Source organism: Syngnathoides biaculeatus, chromosome 20 (assembly GCF_019802595.1).
Source record: "Syngnathoides biaculeatus isolate LvHL_M chromosome 20, ASM1980259v1, whole genome shotgun sequence".
In the NCBI taxonomy this organism is placed as follows: Eukaryota; Metazoa; Chordata; class Actinopteri; order Syngnathiformes; family Syngnathidae; genus Syngnathoides; species Syngnathoides biaculeatus.
The window spans coordinates 15,765,106-15,785,294 of record NC_084659.1 but is presented as its reverse complement, the minus strand read 5'-3'; the positions used below and the strand labels follow the sequence as shown (position 1 = coordinate 15,785,294).

At 45.5% G+C, this 20,189-nt stretch overlaps 1 long non-coding RNA gene across 1 annotated transcript; it reads left to right on the top strand.

The window, feature by feature from the left end:
• The first annotated feature begins 12,371 nt into the window (after positions 1-12,371).
• On the top strand, positions 12,372-19,856 carry LOC133493531 (uncharacterized). The gene is made up of 3 exons (XR_009793043.1): positions 12,372-12,766; positions 18,762-18,892; positions 19,640-19,856. It is a non-coding gene; the product is annotated as an uncharacterized LOC133493531 (long non-coding RNA).
• Positions 19,857-20,189: the final 333 nt, after the last annotated feature.

The window sequence follows — 20,189 nt, the reverse complement described above, 5'->3', positions numbered from 1 at the left end:
CGCAAGAACTGCGAGGGTATGAAATGCGCAACTTCAAAGAAGGAGAGGCTCCACGTGACCAAACGCAATTAACACTCGCAAAAGTAGAAAACAAATTACAACCTGATCAGATGACCTTTGAGAACAGTTTCGACATCGAAATGGATTTTCGTATCGTTTGATCAATAGCACTGCGGCTAGAAGCGCATACTAACTAGTCATAAACCCGTTACACTCTTATCTTCGTACAACTCCAATGCAGGTGAAGACGTGCTTTAGTTCTGACACTTTGACTAATTCATACATGTCTCAGAATTTTTATTTATTTTTTTGCTATTGCATAAATGCAAAATGGCGGCCTTGTCCTGGCACTTTAGCTCACAGGTCTCTCTGGACTATTGCAGCGATATAATGACAAGTAAAGACAGTTTTAAGTGGCAAAGAAGGATTATTGGTTTAAAAAACAAAACAAAAAAACTCAAGACTTCAAGATGGAGTTGTAGCACTTAAAGAGCAATTAACATTAGTAAATAAATAGTAATAAATTGTACTAATACTAATAGTAGTAATCCAAATAGTAAAAAATATTTTGAAAACTATAAGATTATTCACTTTGATGTCAATACGAAAAACAAAGTGAGCGGGGAACCGGTCATTAATGCGCAAAGTCGCGGAAGTCTCACTCGACATCCCAGTGGCGGCCATATTGCCTGCGACGTCACACTGGGACAGTCGCCACAGTAAACACGCTGTGCCACCTGCTATGGCAGATGAACAAGAGAGATGATTGGATTTTTCTGACGCCACTTCCGAGACTGAAGCTCTTTTTGGGGGGGGAAGGGGGGGGGGTCTTCTTTCTGCTCCCTGCACGCGGCAGCCCACCTCCGCGTCACCAGGCCGCTGGCTAACGGCCACACTGCGTTCCTGGACCATTTCCGGGAAATAACATTTGTCAGAGTTTGGTGACTATACATCGTTTGGCTAGTTAGCTCGTGTTACACGCTACTAAACTGTCTTTGTACTTCTATTTTGTTATTGTTTTGTCTTGTATTGTGATCAAATTGTAATTGATGTAATTGATTAAAACGCAATACAAGTGCTTTATTATTTTTTGCCGGTTAAACCAAGGGGATTTATTCTGAATTCACACGTAACATATGGGATAAACTATGAAAATTACTCCTGCCCCCAATTATTATTTTTTTTAAACAGCTCTATACTCACCTACCTGTAGTTTGGAACACAGAAATCTCTTGCCTTTGCACCTGTGCAATCCATTTTTCACGACGAACCGGGTCTTTTGGAAACGTGCGAAGAGTGAATCCATCTTCCCGAGCGTTTGAGCAAAACCCAGCAATACAACGAGCTGGCATTTTGGCTAACGCTCGGGGAAAAAAGAGCTAATTTAAAAACGGTAAAACTAGTGTAAACACTCGAACCCGCCACTGTAGGCATCTTTAGAAAAACCTCACTTCCTGGTTCTTCTCCAACACAAACGCCTTGAGAGAATTTTCATGGCGGGAGATGAAAAAAATCCATATACGGCAACATTCTGTCCATTCCGGCTGATATTTTTTTGCTTAACAACATACCAAAAATTATCTTCAGTGGCCCTTTAAACAGACAAAAAAAAAAGCCGATATATATGATTGAATGTCATTAGCGTCTTGAGGAAAGATTTTACAAATTATGAAACTTCATTTGGAACGCACATTTTGGCATTAAAAAACTTTAATATGTATTTTTCCCCCCTCTGAAAACAATTACTGCCTTTTTAGTGGTTGAACTATGACAAATGAAAAATAGTCATAGCATTCAGTGGGATACGTCTTTACAGTTTTGGATCAAATGATATCAAATTGACCCCCATATATTTCTAATCAGTAAGTGTTATGTCTTGATATCAATCTATAATGGAAAAAACAAAATGATAAAATAAAAAATTGCAATCTGACGTGCTACAAAACCAACAGACAACCTCCCGGGGGACGCAATAAAATAGATCACGTCCTTGGTGAAAATAAATAATCACACGCGAGCGCACCGCCTATTGCTTTTAAGCTTTCAGGGTTGAGACAAACAAGCCGAAATTATGAAAGTCGGTTGCAAGAGGAAATGTGCAATTACTTTGACGCGGCGCGACAAAGAATACGAGCCGTTCGCGTATTTACGACCGCAGTCGCGTTTGGCACATTTGCCGGCGTAAATGATACCCAAATCAAAGTGCAGGATTAATAAGCAATTTATCCCGGAAGGGTTCGACGTCTTTCGCATGATGATTTGTTTACTTGGTTTTTGAGCCTACACGCGTGTCACAGGTACACGCAAAGGGCACAGCACGTCGTTTACGCTCCAAAACTATTCGAGAACATCGACTAAACTCAAGCCTTAAATCCAAGACTATATATAAAAAAAAAAAAAAAAAAAGTCAACAATATTCTCTTGGAAAATGCATTTGTCTTGCAAAGGAAGGGAAATAAATGGAGAAGGAAATGCTGATTAGGTGGTCCTTTCAAAAAAGTGCAAGCAAAAAAATTTAGATTAAATATAAAAAAAAAAAAAACAGCAATTACTAGATCCAACACCTTGGTTACTCCGAAGAATCCAAAAAACAGTTTGATTTAGCGACGAAACAGGACACGGTGTCACAGAGAAAGAAAAAAATGGGTCTTTTGTCGCTGGAATAAATAAAGATATGTCTTTCAAATGTCATTTCTCAACAATTATTGCTCCAGCGTAGCAGCGGCGGATTACGTGCCTGGAAGACTGAGCAGAGAAACAACCGCGGCGGGTCTGGATGACGCCTGAAACGGTAAGTGCGAAAAATATCGTTTTTGACGTGATTTGCAGACGGCGGCGCAATTGCTTTGCGTGCATTATTCCCTAACAAGATCAGGTGTGTTTTTACAGGAACCGAAATGTTTAGATTCTTTTTCTGTGGATTTGGCTAACAAAAAGTGTGACGATTTGTCAAAAGTGCGCTCATAATTCAGAATACGACGTGTCCATGTGATCAAACTGCTTAGTTTTGAGATTCATTTTCGCTTCTCGATTCCCTGTGATTTCCTGATTCTGATCTGGGTCCAAGGAGTCGAGTTTTTGAATCGCCCGACAGGCTCGGATGGGAATTGGCCAAAAGGTTCGACAGTAATATTGCTGTCATGTTTTGCAAGTGGTGGTGGGGGGCTTTTTGGGGTAGGGGGGAGGTTGCAGCAGCCACCAAATGTCCTGAAAAAGGCAGCCCGGGGCAGCACCTTGCCTCCACAAGCGCATTCGCAGAGCGGAATTCCGAGCCATTTCCCGGAAATATCATTTCTCCGATGCTACACATGGCGACTACACCCAGAGGCTTGTGCTTGGATGTGTGTGTGTGTGTCACCGGAAAGTCTTCCTGTTTGAAGATAACTCAACACGCTTCCAACTACACCTCGCTTGTTCCGCCCGGGCATCGAAATCAATTCCCCCCACCCCCCCGCACTAGATCCCACTCCAAGCTTCAGATCCCTCGGCTGCCAGACGGCCCAGCTGTCCATCTTGTGGCAGCTTTTCGTATTCCAGGCAGTAATTGGATCGGCGCCGCGCAGAGACAGTCGGGCTTCATTTACATCGCTCCGTGAACGCCGAAACCCACGATAAGGGAAGATTGTAACGGCGCGGATCCGCATTAACATACACCCGTGCTATAGGTAGATATCGGAAGGCGGATTTCCATATATATTGATCTCCGTAAAGATGACGCATTTATCCGCAAGAGGAGAATCTTACGAGGAGGAGCGAAGGACGCCGAGCCAAAGATCTTTAAAGGGCCTCCGTCATGAAATACATGATTTTTAGTATGTTAATAATGAAAAAAATGACAGCCGACATGGACCCATGCATTTTTTCCCACCACAAAACATGATTTTAACATATACAGCTTTTTGTAACTCCCGCCATGAAAATCCTCTCGAGGGATTTGTTTTCAAGAAGAAGCAGGAAGTGACGTAAAGGACAGACCCGCCCTCAAGTGGACTCGTTTGTTTCTATGAGTTTTACCTGCGGGAAGGTAGCTCATTGTTCCTTCGTGTTAGCCAAAATGCTGCCTCGTTGCATTGCTGGACGTTGCTTGAACAATCGGGAGGATGGATTTACCCTTCATAAGTTTGCAAGAGAACAGCTTCATCGTGAAAAATGGATTGCACGAGTGCAATGGACGAGAGCTTTGTGGGTTCCAAATGACAAGTAGGTGTGTGTATACAGCTACTAAAAAAATATAAAAGTTTGGGGCGGACCACGTAATCGGTCCCTCATAACGTAACAAAAGATCCGCGTAGGTATGACAGGTGTGCTAAATGTGTCTATATGTGCGTGGGACGGCATCGAGCTCACCGGCGAAGGCTGCGCGAGGCAATGAAATGCGTTGACGTGCGCGTCGGACGGCATCGGGCTCGCCGGCGAAGGCTGCCGCGTCGCCTCGCGTAGCCTTCTGGCTCACGGACGGCGGCGGCTCTGAAGAACGCTGCCGACAATGGCGCACTTAGCCGCGTGCAATGACAACGCGGTAAAGTGCCTCGGCTCGACAGTGTTGTTCTTCGCGGACGGCGGTGGCTACGCCGCGGAAGTGGATCGGATGGGAAGGTGGTTTTAGTCGTGATCGCATATCATCTGAATATGGCTTGAAACAATAGGGTAATATTGCCCCGGTAACTTCACCGTCCACCGTGTGTTTTCATTGGCGAATGCCCGAGGTGACGTCACGGACGGGATGCATCCAATATGGCGACCACTCGGATGTCGTCGAATGACACTTCTGCAATTTTGCGCATGGATGATGCGCTCTCCGCTCATATTTATTTTTTCGTATAGACATTGAAGTGAATAAGGTTATATGTATTTTTCATTACAATATCTATTTTAGAATGTTTATAGGGATGGCACTTGACTATTAAGATGGCAAATGCCAATACTCTTGACGTACGGATACCTTCTACATGTACGAGTGAACTCTACAAAACACTGTTGAAAACGGACGCATTTCGGTCTGACGTAGTTTCGCAAGAAAGACGACGCATGGTTCAAAATCAACGGGGGGTTGGAGCAACGGTAGGGGTTTTATGCCCAACATGCCTCAAATGAACAATTTATTTCATTTAACTCACACTTCACATCTGTTGTTTATGCCGCAATCGAGAGTCTGTTCCAGTGCCAGGAATCCATTAGCGCGCCCGCTAAATTCCAATTTACGGCATGCAAAATATTGTCCCGGACATCAAAATACTTGCCGTTGTCTGATGAGTCGTTCAGTCCTTTAACAATAACACGCAGCCATCGAGTCGATTACCATTATTCATTGCGCACAAAGCGGCAACTTCATTATTTTGGCATTAGTAATGAAGCCGAATGACATTAAGACGGGCGACCACTCCATCACGCAACATTTACCGCCGCCTAATTATTTTAAGGCATTTTCAAAAGCGCCTCGGCGGACATGCCAGCGTCGAAATGAACACACTCTGGCACTCATTTAGCTCGACGCGAGTTCCAGACAATCTTCCCACACGTTTGACATGTCTAAAAATGACTCACTTCCAGAGCAACAATCCGACGAGCGCCACCTTCGAGCAACAGCGTGCACCCCCCCCCACCCGCCCGCATAAAAGCTTTAAAATGCAGTTAACGAGAACAGAACGCTTTAAGTGGTGTGACATGCTGAGTTCACGCAAAGGTTAGTTTTCCTGTAAGCGCCTGAAATATTACACTATGTACGGCTTGAACTGATAAACAAATCCTGCATCGAGCAAAGCCGCTTTGTTATTCAACAGCGCCTGACCTCCAATCACGATGCTGTGATGATTCCGTTACCGCCTGCTGAAATGCTTGACACGTTGTAGACAGCGTTGACTGGACGCGCACTTGAGGCTTTTCAGTGAGTTCAACCGTAACGTCTAAATAGGAAATAAATCTGATGTTTACAGTGCAGGCTTACTCTCTGCTCGGATCCCTGAGTTTCGGTTCCTCAAGACGACGTGTCTACCTTGAGACAATTGCTCGCCTGAAGCTAAATAAAATTAGCATCCAAGACGCTATTGCCAGCTTGAAAGAAGCAGATGGCAAGATAGCCTGCTATCTGCCATGAAAACCAGGACTGAAGCTCCACATACAGTGAAGAAAATAAGTATTTGAACACCCTGCTATATTGCAAGTTCTCCCACTTGGAAATCATTGGGTGGGGTTGTCAGAAATTTTCATCATAGGTGCATGTCCACTGTGAGAGAGATAATCTAAAAAGAAAAATCCAAAAATCACAATGTATGATTTTGTAACGATTTGTATGATACAGCTGAAAATAAGTATTTGAACACCTGTCTATCAGCTAGAATTCTGACCCTCAAAGACCCGTTAGTCCGCCTTTAAAAGTCCACCTCCACTCTATGGATGATCCTGAATCGGACGCACCTGTGTGAGGTCACTAGCTGTATAAAGAAACCTGTCCACCCCATAGGACTTGGTCAATGACCTGAAAAGAGCTCGGACCACCGTTTCCAACGTGACTGCTAGTAATACACTAAGACGTCATGGTTTGAAATCATGCATGGCGCGGAAGGTTGCCCTGCTTAAACCAGCACATGTCAAAGCCCGTCTTAAGTTTTCCAATGACCATTTGGATGATACAGAGGAGTCATGGGAAAAAAACTTTGTAGTCAGATGAAACCAAAATTGAACTTTTTGGTCATAGTTCCACTCACCGTGTTTGGAGGAAGACGAATGATGAGTTCCATCCCAAGAACACCATCCCTACTGTGAAGTAGGGGGGTGGTGCATCATGCTTTGGGGGTGTTTTTCTGCACATGGGACAGGACAACTGCGCTCTATTAAGGAGCGGATGACCACGGCCGTGTATTGTAAGATTTGGGGGAACAACCTCTTTCTTTCAGTCAGAAGATTGAAGATGGGTCGTCGCAGGGTCTTTCAACATGAAAATGACCCCAAGAACACAGTCCAGAAAACCAATAAGTGGCTCCATAAGAGGAATATCAAGGTTCTGGTATGGCCTAGCCAGTCTCCATACCTAAACCCAAAAGAAAATCTTTGGAGGGAGCTGAAACTCCGTGTTTCTCAGCGACAGCCCAGAAACCTGTCTGATCTGGAGAAGATCTGTGTGGAGGAGTGGGACAAAATCCCTCCTGCAGTGTGTGCAAACCTGGTGAACAACTACAGGAAACGGTTGACCTCTGTCATTGCAAACAAAGGCGACTGTACCAAGTATTAACGTTGTTTTTCTCAGCTGTTCAAATACTTATTTGCAGCGGTATCAAACAAATAAATCGGGATTTGTGGATTTTTCTTTGTAAGTTTTCTCTCTCACAGTGGACACGCACCTATGATGAAAGTTTCAGAACCCTCCATGATTTCTAAGTGGGAGAACTTGCAACCGACCAGGGTGTTTAAATACTTATTTCCTTCACTGTATTTGTATCTTACATTTACTGTAGGTTGACTGCTCGGATATCTCTGGCAGTGTTCTCTTTGCAACAGCTTCCTGGAAGTTGGCCCCGTCATGTATTATTTTTCAAAGTCAGTGATCAAAAGCAAAAAGACTGACGAACAGATTCGAGAGCGCATCAGCGCTTTCTCTTGCGACTTCAAAATGGTAAGAAAAAAAAAACATTTTTAAAGAAAGGGCCAATCTCAACACATTTTCTGTTCTGTTTAAAACATCGTTTCACCTTGGGTGAATTAAAGACATTATTCCGGTGTCGTCGGTCAACAGTCTCCGTCACCAACCTTCCCCCCCCCAAAAAAAAACATCCTTGAAACTGCAAAAAAAAAAAAAAAAAAAAAGGATGCAGACATTTTTTTTTGCATTGCCAATAATCCGCAGTCACAGCCTTGAGCATTTTCAAGTGTGGCTGCAGACCGGGGCTTTTATGTCCGTGTTGACAAGCCGCTCTAATATGGCTCCTAATTCATGTCGCTTGACAAGAACTAATAGCAGGAGCAGCCCCCTAACAACGGATATTGCTGACGCTCACAAAGCTGCTCTAGCTGTACACAGTCGAGTTTCACCTTCTCCAAAACATCCTTTTTTTGTTTAGCATCCAACCTGTGACATATTTAAGATGTGTGATTATTTTTTCGGTTCCAGATCAAAGTCTTTCAAGTCTCGGTTCATCGCTCAACAAAAGTGTCTCCGGCAATTCTATAGCTGCTTTGCGTGAGACGTTACCGTTCAGTTCCCCAAGACTTTCCCCAACGCGCACATCTTTCATCATTCACTTAGTCCCAAGGGGAGGACCGCTGAACCGAGGCGGCTTGGGGCGTTTCATGCGCCGTTAGCTCGGCTCCGGGCTCTCGGGTTGATTCCTGCCGATCCTCGCGCGGAGTCCGTGAGAGAACAACCCTGATATCGCTCCCCGAGGGGGATGCGTTGCGCAAACCGAGTGACGTATACCCACCGACGGGAGCTTTCTTATACGTTTCCATCTGGTCTCATTGCCGCTGATCACATGCAAAGGTTTGGGAAAAAGACCGAGTGACTCCAAATCTAAAACTTTCACGCCTCATGAGGGAACTCAGTTGATGGCGCTATACTGGGCCGTTTATTGCATTCCTTCCATGTGTGTGCCGCGATGCCGACAGCTTGTGTTTTAGCTCCCCGAGCAAACCGAGCTTTTGGAAAGGAATTATCTCTGCTTTATCGCCTCTCGGATTGCAAAGGTTCACCCATACAAATCAGCTCCTTTATGCTTTGTGTAGTTCCAACCTGATCTTGACTGCGAGCCGTTTCGCATGCTTGTTTTTATCGTGACTCAGAAGCAAGCCGTGACTTCAACTCGTGCAACACAAAGCTCGTCCTTATGTGGTATTCCTCGACCCAAGGCAAAAAGAGATTCATCCATCCCGGCTACCGAAAACTGCAGTCTCCTTGAAACTTTTGCTTTCTTCTTTTAAACCAGATAGAAATTAGCACTGAGCTGCTTAGCGCTCGAACCTTCGCAGGGTTGCGCAGATCCGAGCCACCACCGGCAGGGCACGATCATCTCATTATGCCAGCTTTTGAATCATTAATGGCTCATTACCGTCGGCCATTTTCCCGCATTTGGTTCTGTCAGTGCAAACAGGTGGAACAGTCAGGTCACCGTCTGCAAAGGATGGCGGGCAGATTGCCTTATCTATATCCTGTCTGCCAAATGAAAAGAAAAATGACAGGGAATAAAAGCTGACTGCAGCTGTAATCAGAGCCGGATCTTGACCCCTAACGTCCTTGCGGATTGGCCCGCAGACATACGCTAGCTTTCAAAAACCACCATTTTAGCTCAGGCTGAGACTAAAACTCATTTCAACAGCCCCCGCCCCCAAAGGATTTTGCAGACACCACTGATTATGTGGCATTGCAGCCTCACAATTCTCCTACGTGCCATTAGATCTGTTTGTATCGCAGCGCTAATTCAATCTTAATTCACGTACTCGCGTAATTAAGTCCTACGGTAATAAACAATCATTGTATTATGCGAAGTTGAAAATCGACGCATTCATAGAACTGATGCCGGCTGATTAATTGAGTAGCAAATTTATATAACGTGCGCGTTGCTGAGAGAGGCACGCGCAATCTACGAGCGAGCGCGTGAAGCTTGCAGATGATCTCGGTCTAGAAATGAGAGGGGCTGGGGTGGCCGGATTAGAAATCGGCCGCAAAATGCGATCGGTAATCAAACTGCAAAATGAATTTGACGGGAGAGAGAGAGGCTCTCATTGAGAGGGAAAAGAAATTGGATATGAAAGATGAGCCGCTTTGAAATCCGATACCCCACAATGGCATCCTGTCAGACAGCGGTCAGCGAATAATGGCAGCGGCTAATGAAAGTTGAGCCCCGGTTTGGCGGTGCTGGTGCTTGGTGGTTTAAATCAACTTCTTGCTGACTCGCCAGGCCTTTCCTTCGTGTGATAACCCAGCTGGATGTCAAAAGGGGGGGGAAAAAAAAAAAGGAAAAAATTGGCAGCGACCTTTGACATTCCAGAGTGATTCAAAGGAGAACAAACGAGCAAGCAGGTAATTTGTGGTATAACTCAGTCCCTGCGATAGCCCCCTCCGCGGTTTGATGTTGCGATCAGAGTCAGAAGAACTAATCGACTTGAAAGATCCCTCGGGGTGCCGAGACTTCCTTCCGTGGAGGTTGCACTTTATGCTTTTTGGTTGATGGACAATCTCAGGACTCCTTTAGGGTAATTTGGTGCCAATATTTGTTTTCATATCTGTTCCAGTACAGCAAAACTGTTGGGTTTAGGGTATCACATAAGCATATTTTTGGATGTGGGGCCCTCAAAAAGTAATGAGCCCAAAATTCAAAATTCTGGTGGTTTAGATTAACAATGTACCGAACCCCCTGATATGAGCTGTTCGGTCCCTGTACGACCGCTGTCAGAGTTTGGTCCGCGTTGCCGGCAAAAAGTCGGACTCATTTCCGGTGAGAGTTGGACTACACCAAGGCTGCCCTTTGTCACCGATTTTGTTCATAACTTTTATGGTCAGAATTTCTAGGAGTAAGTGTCGAGCCACTGCTCCACCGCATTGAGAGAAGCCAGATGAGGGGGCTTCTGATTCGGATGCCTCCCGGACGCCTCCCTGGTGAGGTGTTCTGGGCATGTCCCACCGGAAAGAGACCCCGAAGACGACCCAGGACACACCGGAGAGACTATGTCTCTCGGCTGGTTTGGGAACGCCTCGGGATCCCTCCAGAAGATTCTGGAAGAAATGGCTGGGAAAGGGAAGTGTGGGTATCCCTGCTGAAGCTACTTCCCCCGCGACCCGACACGGAAAACCGGTAGATAATGGATGCATGGAGGTTGAAATCTCTTTGGGAGTATTCCTCCGTCTTCCCGATCAACCGATACTGCAATTTCTTCATCGGATGAGGATAAATCTGAGAAACATCCACTTCACATCCATCCATCGTCGTAGATACTCCTAATTTACTTCAGAAAATTTCCTGGTTTGTGCTCAGCCACTTTGGAAATGTCATCATCGTCGGTTGACTGATCTCGCCGAGCCTCTAACCTTCCTAAACATAGTTCACTCCTTTCTGCCCCCAAACCACATGAATAATCCACATGATGACCCCCACACAAGTTTTGCCCGATACTTAAACTTCCTGAATTAAATACTACTGACCCCCGCCCCCCTCCTCCCTCAATGGGCCCACCACTGTACACTGTATATGATTAACGCGCGACCGCTCGGTGATTTAATATGCACTCCTTCCACGAGACGAGCCCTGTTTTCCAAAGGTCAATCAGTCAAGTCCTCGGAGTTTCCGCGGGCTCTATTAACGGAGCGAGTCGAGGCATAAATATCAACGGCGACCTTTCATTCTTGAAATAATCTGCCGATAAATGTTCAATGTTTTCATGAGAGGACTGTTTGCCCGAATGTGATGTGTTGTCAGAGTGGCGGATGTGAGGCAACAGCGCCGTGGGGCTTTAAAGTGTTTCACGCGCGTGTCTTTTCAAAGCGGCGTATGTAAAGTTAATGGCCTCTTAAATAAACTGTCAATCGCGGCAGCGCCAGGCTTGTTTTGTTACCCACCTGACTGCACAAATCTTTTTCATAAAGTCTGTTGCCTCCGTCATATGCATACAGGAAAGCTTTCTCTCTCTCTCTGCTCACGAGGACACACGTCACGACCCTCAAACGGCCGACTTAATAATTGATCCCCATCTGATCCCGTCAATTTCCATCTCAATCTGCGCTTTCATGTCAGGCCAACTCGAAAAGGAAGCGCCGGAGCTGCAAGGTGACTGATGTCAAGAGGCTGAGTGTTATATCTCACCGTCTTACCGCAAGTATTCACTGTTGCCGCGGTGTCGGCGTACATCGTTGCATGCTGTTTATTCTGGGCCAAAAGGGGAATTAGCTATATTGCATCTGCAAATTTAACATTGAACAGCTTTTCACGGGAAAAACTCAGAGAGAACAATTACACCCGGACTGAACAAACTAAATAAAGAGTACCGTAGTTAATAACAGAAGGGATATCCGTGAGCATTCAGAAGATTAACTCCTCTAATACTTTGGGGGGGGATGGGGTTGACTTTGCTGAGCTGTGTCACTGAATTTCTCCAGTCCGCGGCTCGATGTCCTGACAAGTGTAATCTTCCGGCCCAAAATTCTCGAGAAGAGACTAGAAAGGAACATTAGCGCTTTTGCTTTCTATCAATCCCACCAGGAGCATGCCGCAACTTTTTTATGATTTAAAAAAAAAAAAAAAAAAAAAAAAAACAGTCTAAAAGCTGTTTTATTGTGAAATATTCATGCCGGCGTTTTCAGAATTACGTAAGTGCAGGAAGCGAACTACTAAAGACTTGCAGATGCGCATCCCAGGACTGAGAAATCCCACATCCGGTACACGCAGAGGCCGAGACGTCTTCGAGAGATCGGCATTGACTTGCCGTCGAGACTCTTTCGAGACTTGCCAGAAGACTTCTATAAAAGCCAAGTGTGAAATCTAATTCCTTTTACAAGTTCATCTCCAAATCCAGGCGACAGCTCTTTTTCTTGAAAAGGCAGAACTGCTGTGTCCTTGAGAATAACCTGCTTGTAATGAGCGCCCCGTAATCTTGCGGAGGAGCTACTTTTAATTGACAAAAGAACCATCAAAGGCAACTTCACAGATGGGACTAAACCCAAATTATATTTTAATTAAGAGGGATGTAAGGATTCTTTGCTTCCCCAGGCGGGGAAGTGCTTCCCGGTGGACCGCCGTCAGAATTCACTCTGAGGTTACTGCACGAGATGGAGTGCTGCCCAAAAGTAAGCCACACACACACACACACACAAAACAGACTTTTTTTTTCCCCACGATGGAAGAAAAAGGCAAATTGAGTCCTTTTATCCTTCAACAATGGATTTTGCAAACATGATAAAACAAAACACAAGGTACGCATTGTCAGTGAGGAAAATTATCTCAATTTGCTCAGTGGGTGGACCCAAATTCAGGACTTCCAGGCAGAGGCATAATGTTCAATGTGGTTTATTCTCCGAAACTGGGTCATACACGGTGCAGCAGTCCGACAAGGCAGAGGCACAGAAACGCTAGGCTAGGCGGGATTCAAAACAGGATCAGGTGTCGCCGCCCAGAGCAGTGGCCTGGCCACGCCCAAGCCTTACTCATGACACTTAGCCATGAAAAATGACGGCCACATGAGGATGAATAGCAATGAAATGCGAATTGTTGCAGCTGGGATCCGAGTTTTTCTGCAAAAAAAAAACAAAAACAAAATCCGTTCTGCTGTTTTTTTTTTTTTTTTTTAAGGAAGAGGTAAAAGGCGGGACTCCCGGATAAGATAAGCAGAGGCCGTTCGTCAACGTTTATGAGTCGTTAACACGTCATCCATGTAGACCGGGGCATGTGTGGCTGTACAATGGCCCATCAAAAGGGCAGGTAGAGGAATTAAACTCGTAAATCACGCTGGATCTGCCATTCCTTCTGACAACAGGTGAGCAATAAACACAAACTCGTGATTGCACTCGCGCTACTTGGGCCTATAAACGTCCGCTGAGACAGTAACACTGATGAGTCTTGCATCACCGTTTGGTGCGATGGGCCTGATGGGGGGGCGGCCCGGCATTCCATTCAAATGACAGCAGCAATGGCTTGCAAGTCAATTGATTAGGGCTCCCTAAGGAGTGAGCGAGCGACTACACTGCCCCCCCCCCCCACCTAAAAAAGAAAATAAAGATGACAAAAAGAAAGACCGACCGGGAGAAAGTGCCATTCTTAATTTAGGACAACAGGATTAATCCACAGATGACATTCTATCCGGCTGTAAATGGAAAGTACCACGTCTGTTTGCGGGGGGAGGGGAAGGGGGGGGGGGGAACTCATCTCGCCGAGCCGCTAACCTTGAAAGTTGGCAACAAACGCAAAGGCGAGTTTTATAATTCAAGACATGACACTGGAAGCAAACAGTGACTCACTATTCATTACCTTTGGCAAGGAGATTTGTTTATAGCTGTTTGCTTTTCAATTTCACTTATTTGTTTGCATTCATTTTAGCAAGTCTGCAGAGGGTTCGATATGAAAGGCGGACCCGACTTAATCACTTGTTTTGCTGGCAGAATGAGGGTTACTGCCACCCGCAGGACTGGAGTGGGACGGTGTAGAATCAAGGATTACAATAACCGAAATCAACTACGAGGATTAGGATAATTTATTTTTTGGGGTATGCATATTGTGCCGGATTTTTTTCCCCAAAATGAAATCTGGAATATTTATTTCTCGGCATTATTTTGTATGATGATTTTGTTATAGAATCATAATTACTGATGTATTTTTAGTCTATGATAATACAACGATAAAGAGAGGAACTGTGGTACTGCATGCACAAGTCTGGTGTGGCAGAGAAATATGTTAGAATAGTACAGGACATGTATGTGGGCAGCTGAACAGCAGTGAGATGTTTCGTAGGTGTGTCTGAAGAATTTAAGTTGGAGGTGGGAGTGAATCAGGGATCCGCGCAGAGCCCCTTCCTGTTTGCGGTAGTAATGGGTTGGCTGACGGATGAGGTTAGACTGGAATCCCCTTGGAACATAGTGTTCGCAGATGATATTGTGACCTGCAGTGAAAGCAGGGAGCAGGCGGAGGAACAATTAGATGGAGGCATCCACTGGAAAGGAGAGGAATGAAGATTAGCCGAAGTAAAACAAAGTATATGTGCGGTGGGGGAAGAGTGAAGCTCCAGGGAGAAGAGATAGCGAGGGCGTACGACTTCAAATAGGGTCAACAATACAGAGCAATGGTGAGTGTGGTAAGGAAGTGAAGAAACGGGTTCAAGCTGGATGGAATAGTTTGCGGAAGGTGTCTGGTGTTTTATGTGACAGAAGAGTCTCCGCTAGGATGAAGGGCAAAGTTCATAGAAATGAGCTCATTCAAGGTAAAGCCAAAGTTGGATGTTTTGTAGACAAGGTTAGACTTCGATGGTTTGGACATGTCCAGAGGCGAGAGTGTGAGTTTTTTGTAGAAGGGTTCTTAGGATGGAGCTGCCAGGCGAAAGAGCGAGGGGAAGGCCAAAGAAAAGGTTGACCGATGTTGTGAGGGAGGAAATGAGGACAGTTGGTGTTAGAGAGGAAGATGCACGAGATAGACTCAAGATGGAAAAAGTTGACACGCTATGGTGACTCCTAATGGGACAAGCCGAAAGGAAAGAAGAAGAAATTAATACAACTATAAAGATTTTTATGGTGGGCACTTTTTGCTCTTTTCATCTACGCTCACTCTCTCCTCCTGCAAATACGTAGTGAGCTACGATTATGTACTCAAGCGTAAAACATGTTTCACGGTGGTTTACCAGCCACGTTATCGCCACTAACAGCACGGTGGACGACGATTGTCGGCTCGGCGTTTAAGAGGTCAACAACGAAGAATGACTTCAAAGTTGCGCACTGCATCCGGCTCACCCGAGCGCACAAAAACGAACGGCACGGCTAATTAGCCTCTCCCGCCTCCCGCTCCCTTCACGCCTGATCAGAGCGTGGGGTCGCGCGATCGCCGCCCCGAGGTCAGATGATCCTGCCGGTGGCGAGAACAAGGGGGCTCGCCGCCGGCAGGAAAAGTTGTTAGAGGACCCTTTATTGCTATCTAATATCCGTTCTCCAAAAAAGCGGTACCCTCAGCTTTGTTTACTGACGGGATTAATCGCAGACTCCCAGAATTAGCAATCCCGACTGACACTGTTCCTTCTCCATTATTTATCGGCTGCAGCCTCGCCGTAAACCCAACACGCCACTCCGTCTCGACTACAGAGTGCCCCCAAATGCAACAGCCAGCGATGAGAACCCTCGAGGTCCAGATCGCGATTACGGACTGACGTTTACATTTTGCGCATGTGATTTTCCTTTATCGACTGCATTTCAATCTGTTTGACTTCCTTTGTTTGTAGAATGACTCATGTGGAGCAAAGCGTTTGAGGGAGAAGAAAAAAAGATGGCTACCAACTGGCAAAGAGTGTTAATGGGCCACAAGTGCTAGTGTACACGCTGTACCCTGTAATCAAGTAGTTTCCAGTGTATGGATGTCAGTGTTTAACGGCAGAGTGACGCACGCTCAAACATCGAGAAGATTGACGCAGAACGGCGTGAGGCTGAAACTGTTAAGGCATTTTTTTTTCTTGAAGTTTGAAAATAAATGATTTTCATTGCAGAGCTAGATTTTTTAATGATTAATGGTTGAGATGTATCCGGCGCTGCCTCAAAAGTTCTGATATTTGCACCGCAACACAAGCATGGTTAGAATCAAAACAGAGCGTAACGCAGACGACGTAATTGGCTATGTGAAACACTTTCACTATTAGCTGAAGGAGAGCCTGATAGGCTTCATCGCCACTAAAGCTATTCATTAATCTCCATCCGCGGGGGTCAAGGAGGCGCTCGGTGCAAGACAAATGGATTTAAGCTCCGCCGTCAAGAAATGAACAATGGGGTGACCCGACGACGAGGGCGGCTGTATTTTACAGAGAACATGTATTTGTGCTCTGTCAGTGAGTGAGGGTGTTGTTTCGTATTTATGAAAACCTGATCGAGGAACACCAGAAAAACACAATTTTAGTTGATTCGGTTATTGGAGCAAAGTATGACGGTCGTTATTCAGTATCACGGTCCAGAAAGGGAGTCACGTCGGAAGGGGCGCTCCACACGTGCTCCACCGTCAGCGTGTTCGGTTTTTGAGCACGGGTGAAGAGATATTATGTGTATCGGGGGGATTGACGTCACACAATGGGCAGCCCGAACAGAGTTGCGATAGCGTCGATCTCACGGGCCGCGGGAGTTGTCTTTCGGAATCGGCTACCAGAGGCGGGAAGCCGCCCAACGCGATGTTGGGTATGTAGCTGGTGACCCCGTCGGCTACGGCAGTTCGATGGCTCGCCGAGAGGCCGTGCCCGTAGTCCTCTGCATCGCCGACCGGCCGACGAATGTACTGCTCGATCGATGGCTCGATATCTGACGGTTTTGTCCAATGCTCTGAGGCACGCTTCTTGCCTTGTCATCTCGTGATTAGGATGTCCGGCGAGTTAGCACTGAACCGCGTATTGTTCCGTTAGCATCACATTGTGCTTGGTTACCGGAACGAGTTTCAACTCGGCGTGTAGGTCATCGATGGAAGCCATTTTTTAGGAGCCCGTGGCGGTTCGAAGGCCAGTGTTTTGAGCTGCCTGGAGCGAGTCCCAGTGAGTTGGCTTCAGGTTGGGTGTCCACACGGGCGCCGCGTAGTTCAGGATCGCTCTTTCGATGCCCTTATACTTCATGAGGATTTTCGGATTACGGATGGGCGGAATCCATTCCTACTCATTCGTACTTGGGGGTTCGAGACTTTGGGCGACTCCAGGGGTGGAGAGGCATGGTGCAGGCACATAGATTCTTCTCTAATGAGAACCAGTTGATTCGGTAAACAAAGCTACTGCCATGAAAACGGAAATTAGCAGTTTACAGGAGTTTTATGATCTGAATCTCTGACCCTTAATTCCTCATTCCATCAAGAATTACAGATTAGTCCGGGACTAACGAAACTGCCATTGAACACAGGTGAGAGAATCTGTTGTGCCTTTACAAAGAAAACACAATAAAATGCAACTCGGCTTTTGTGCTTCGATAACCTAACTCTGAGATTCTTCCGTCTCATATGAAAGATTGTTCTGCATTCTTCTTCTTTTGCTTTTACTCATTGTTTGCTCAACACGTGTACAATTAAAGTGGGCTACTGTGAACAGGAAAAGTTTCGAGTATTTCCCCTCTTAGCTGCAAAGCACTCACCCTAACAAAAGAAACTTTTTTTTTTATGTCGCTAATCAAAAGTGCCGCAGCCCGGGATGAAATGAGGTCACATTCATGGCGTACACCCCTCTAATAAACGTGCCTAAATAGATGTTTTGGGGCCATTATAGCTTGTCCTTAAAGGACAAAGGGAATGGGAATCTTAATGGGGTGGATTATGGCCTCAAATTGTCGGGAGTCTTTTCATGATCAACGAAAAAGTCGAGCTGAGACTCGAATCATTCGTGCACGTTTGTGCAAATCGTCATCCTTTTACACAGATCTGGTACGACTGACACTGACCGGACATTGATATCGAAATATATATATGGGCTACGATCAAATTGGTGGTCACTCGATGGTGAATTTAAGTCCGGCGGAAAAGCAAACGCAGAATCAAAATTTTCAGATTTGAATCACAACGAATCAAAGATTAATATACACCTTACTTTATTCTGACAAGAGAATGGAACGATGCGACGCTGCAAAAAAAAAAAAAAAAATCACACAAGCAAAATTTTGTTGACTGCCAAGTCTATTTGAACTGACTCCACTCGATTTCCAGTAGGGAAACCTCAATCACGCAACTCTTCAAAATTCCCGTCAGAGGCTCGGGGCGACCATATTGCTCACAGACAGCATGTGAGCTTGTGCGGAACAAAGAAAGCCTACCAGCAAAAGGAATAAATCACGAACAAACAACTGAAGCAAATAAAAAAACCCAAAGGCACCCCCTCAGTTTCCGGTCAGACGCAACTAGTAGGGAAAGGACTTGGATGCTAATTGGTTAATTTGTGTCATTTCAGCTACAAGTTATGCTCTTCGTGTTTCTCTAACTTCTGAATTAATCTAAAGTATTCATGGAGACAATGTGGTTGCTTTTGTTTGGTTTATTCAATCAGTTCTGGTGCTTATTTACTTTTTACTTTCTTATTTTTGAATACTTTGATGACCGATTCAAAAACTAATGCAATGCGTTCAATGTGCTTCTTTGTTCAAGGTTTTCAACGGAATCACCCTTCAACCACCCTCTAACCACCTGAACCATCAACAAACTGTGAAAAGAGGAACGTTTGAGTTGGGGCAAAGAACCGAGGGAGTTAAAGACAACTTGACAGTGAGGAATTCTGGGTGAAGTAATTCACAGTCGTCGTCGTCTTCTCCTTTTGGCTTGTCCCGTTAGGGGTCGCCACAGCATGTTATCTTTTTCCATCTAACCCGGTGTCATCATGTCTTCCTTGACAAGATCCATCAAGCTTTTGTTTGGTCTTCCTCTCACTCTTCTGCCTGGCAGCTCCACCCTCGGCACCTTTCCACCAATAGCGTCGATCTAATTAAGAGTCTCTCACCTCTGGACATGTCCAAACCATCGAAGTCTCCTCTCTCGTACCTTGTCTCGAAAACATCAGACTTTGGCTGTCCCTCGAATGAGCTCATTTCTAATCCTATCCAGCGAGAACCTCAACATCTTCATTTCTGCCACCTCCAGGTCTGCTTCCTGTTGTGTCTTCAGTGCCACCGATCCGTACGTCATGGCCGGCCTCACCACTGTTTTATAAACTTTGCCCTTCATCCTGGCGGAGACTCTCCTGTCACATAATACACCAGACACCTTCCGCCAAATGTTCCACCCCGGCTGGACCCATTTCTTCACTTCCTTTACCACACTCACCATTGCTCTTTATTGTTGACCCCAAGTATTTGAAGTCGTCCACCCTCGCCATCTCTTCTCCCTGGAGTTTCACTCTTCCTCCTCTGCCCCTCTCATTCATGCCCATATGTTCTGTTTTACTTCGGCTAATCTTCTTTCCTCTCCTTTCCAGTCCGTGCCTCCATCTCTCTAATTGTTCCTCCGCCTGCTCCCTGCTTTCACTGCAGATCACAATATCATCTGCGAACATCATAGTCCAAGGGGATTCCAGTCTAAACTCATCTGTCAGTCTATCCATGACCACAGCAAAGAGGAAGGGGCTCAGAGCGGATGCCTGATGCAGTCCCACCTCCACCTTAAAATCTTCTGTCAAACCGACGGCACACCTCAACACTGTTCTGCTGCCCTCATGTATGTCCTGTACTATTCTACATATTTCTCTGCCACACCACACCAAAAAAAGAAATCCTTTTCCTGAGGCAAACGCAGCAACCAAATACGCTCGTTCCAGTTCTGTTTTCCAAATAAAGTGCATGTTTCATTTGTTCCACTATTATTTCTGAATAATATAAAGAATCCCAATTTGATTCTGATTCCTATTCTAATGTGTGTGGCCGCATCTGGCTATGGGGGTGTACCGGCACACCGCATCAAACTGGAGCGGCTGAATATTTGGCTAATATTTCACACAGTGTCAGTTAGCATAGCAGAGACTACTAAATCAGGTGCGCCATTTTTTCTTTTTCTTTTCACCATGTGGATGAGACTGCCGGGTTG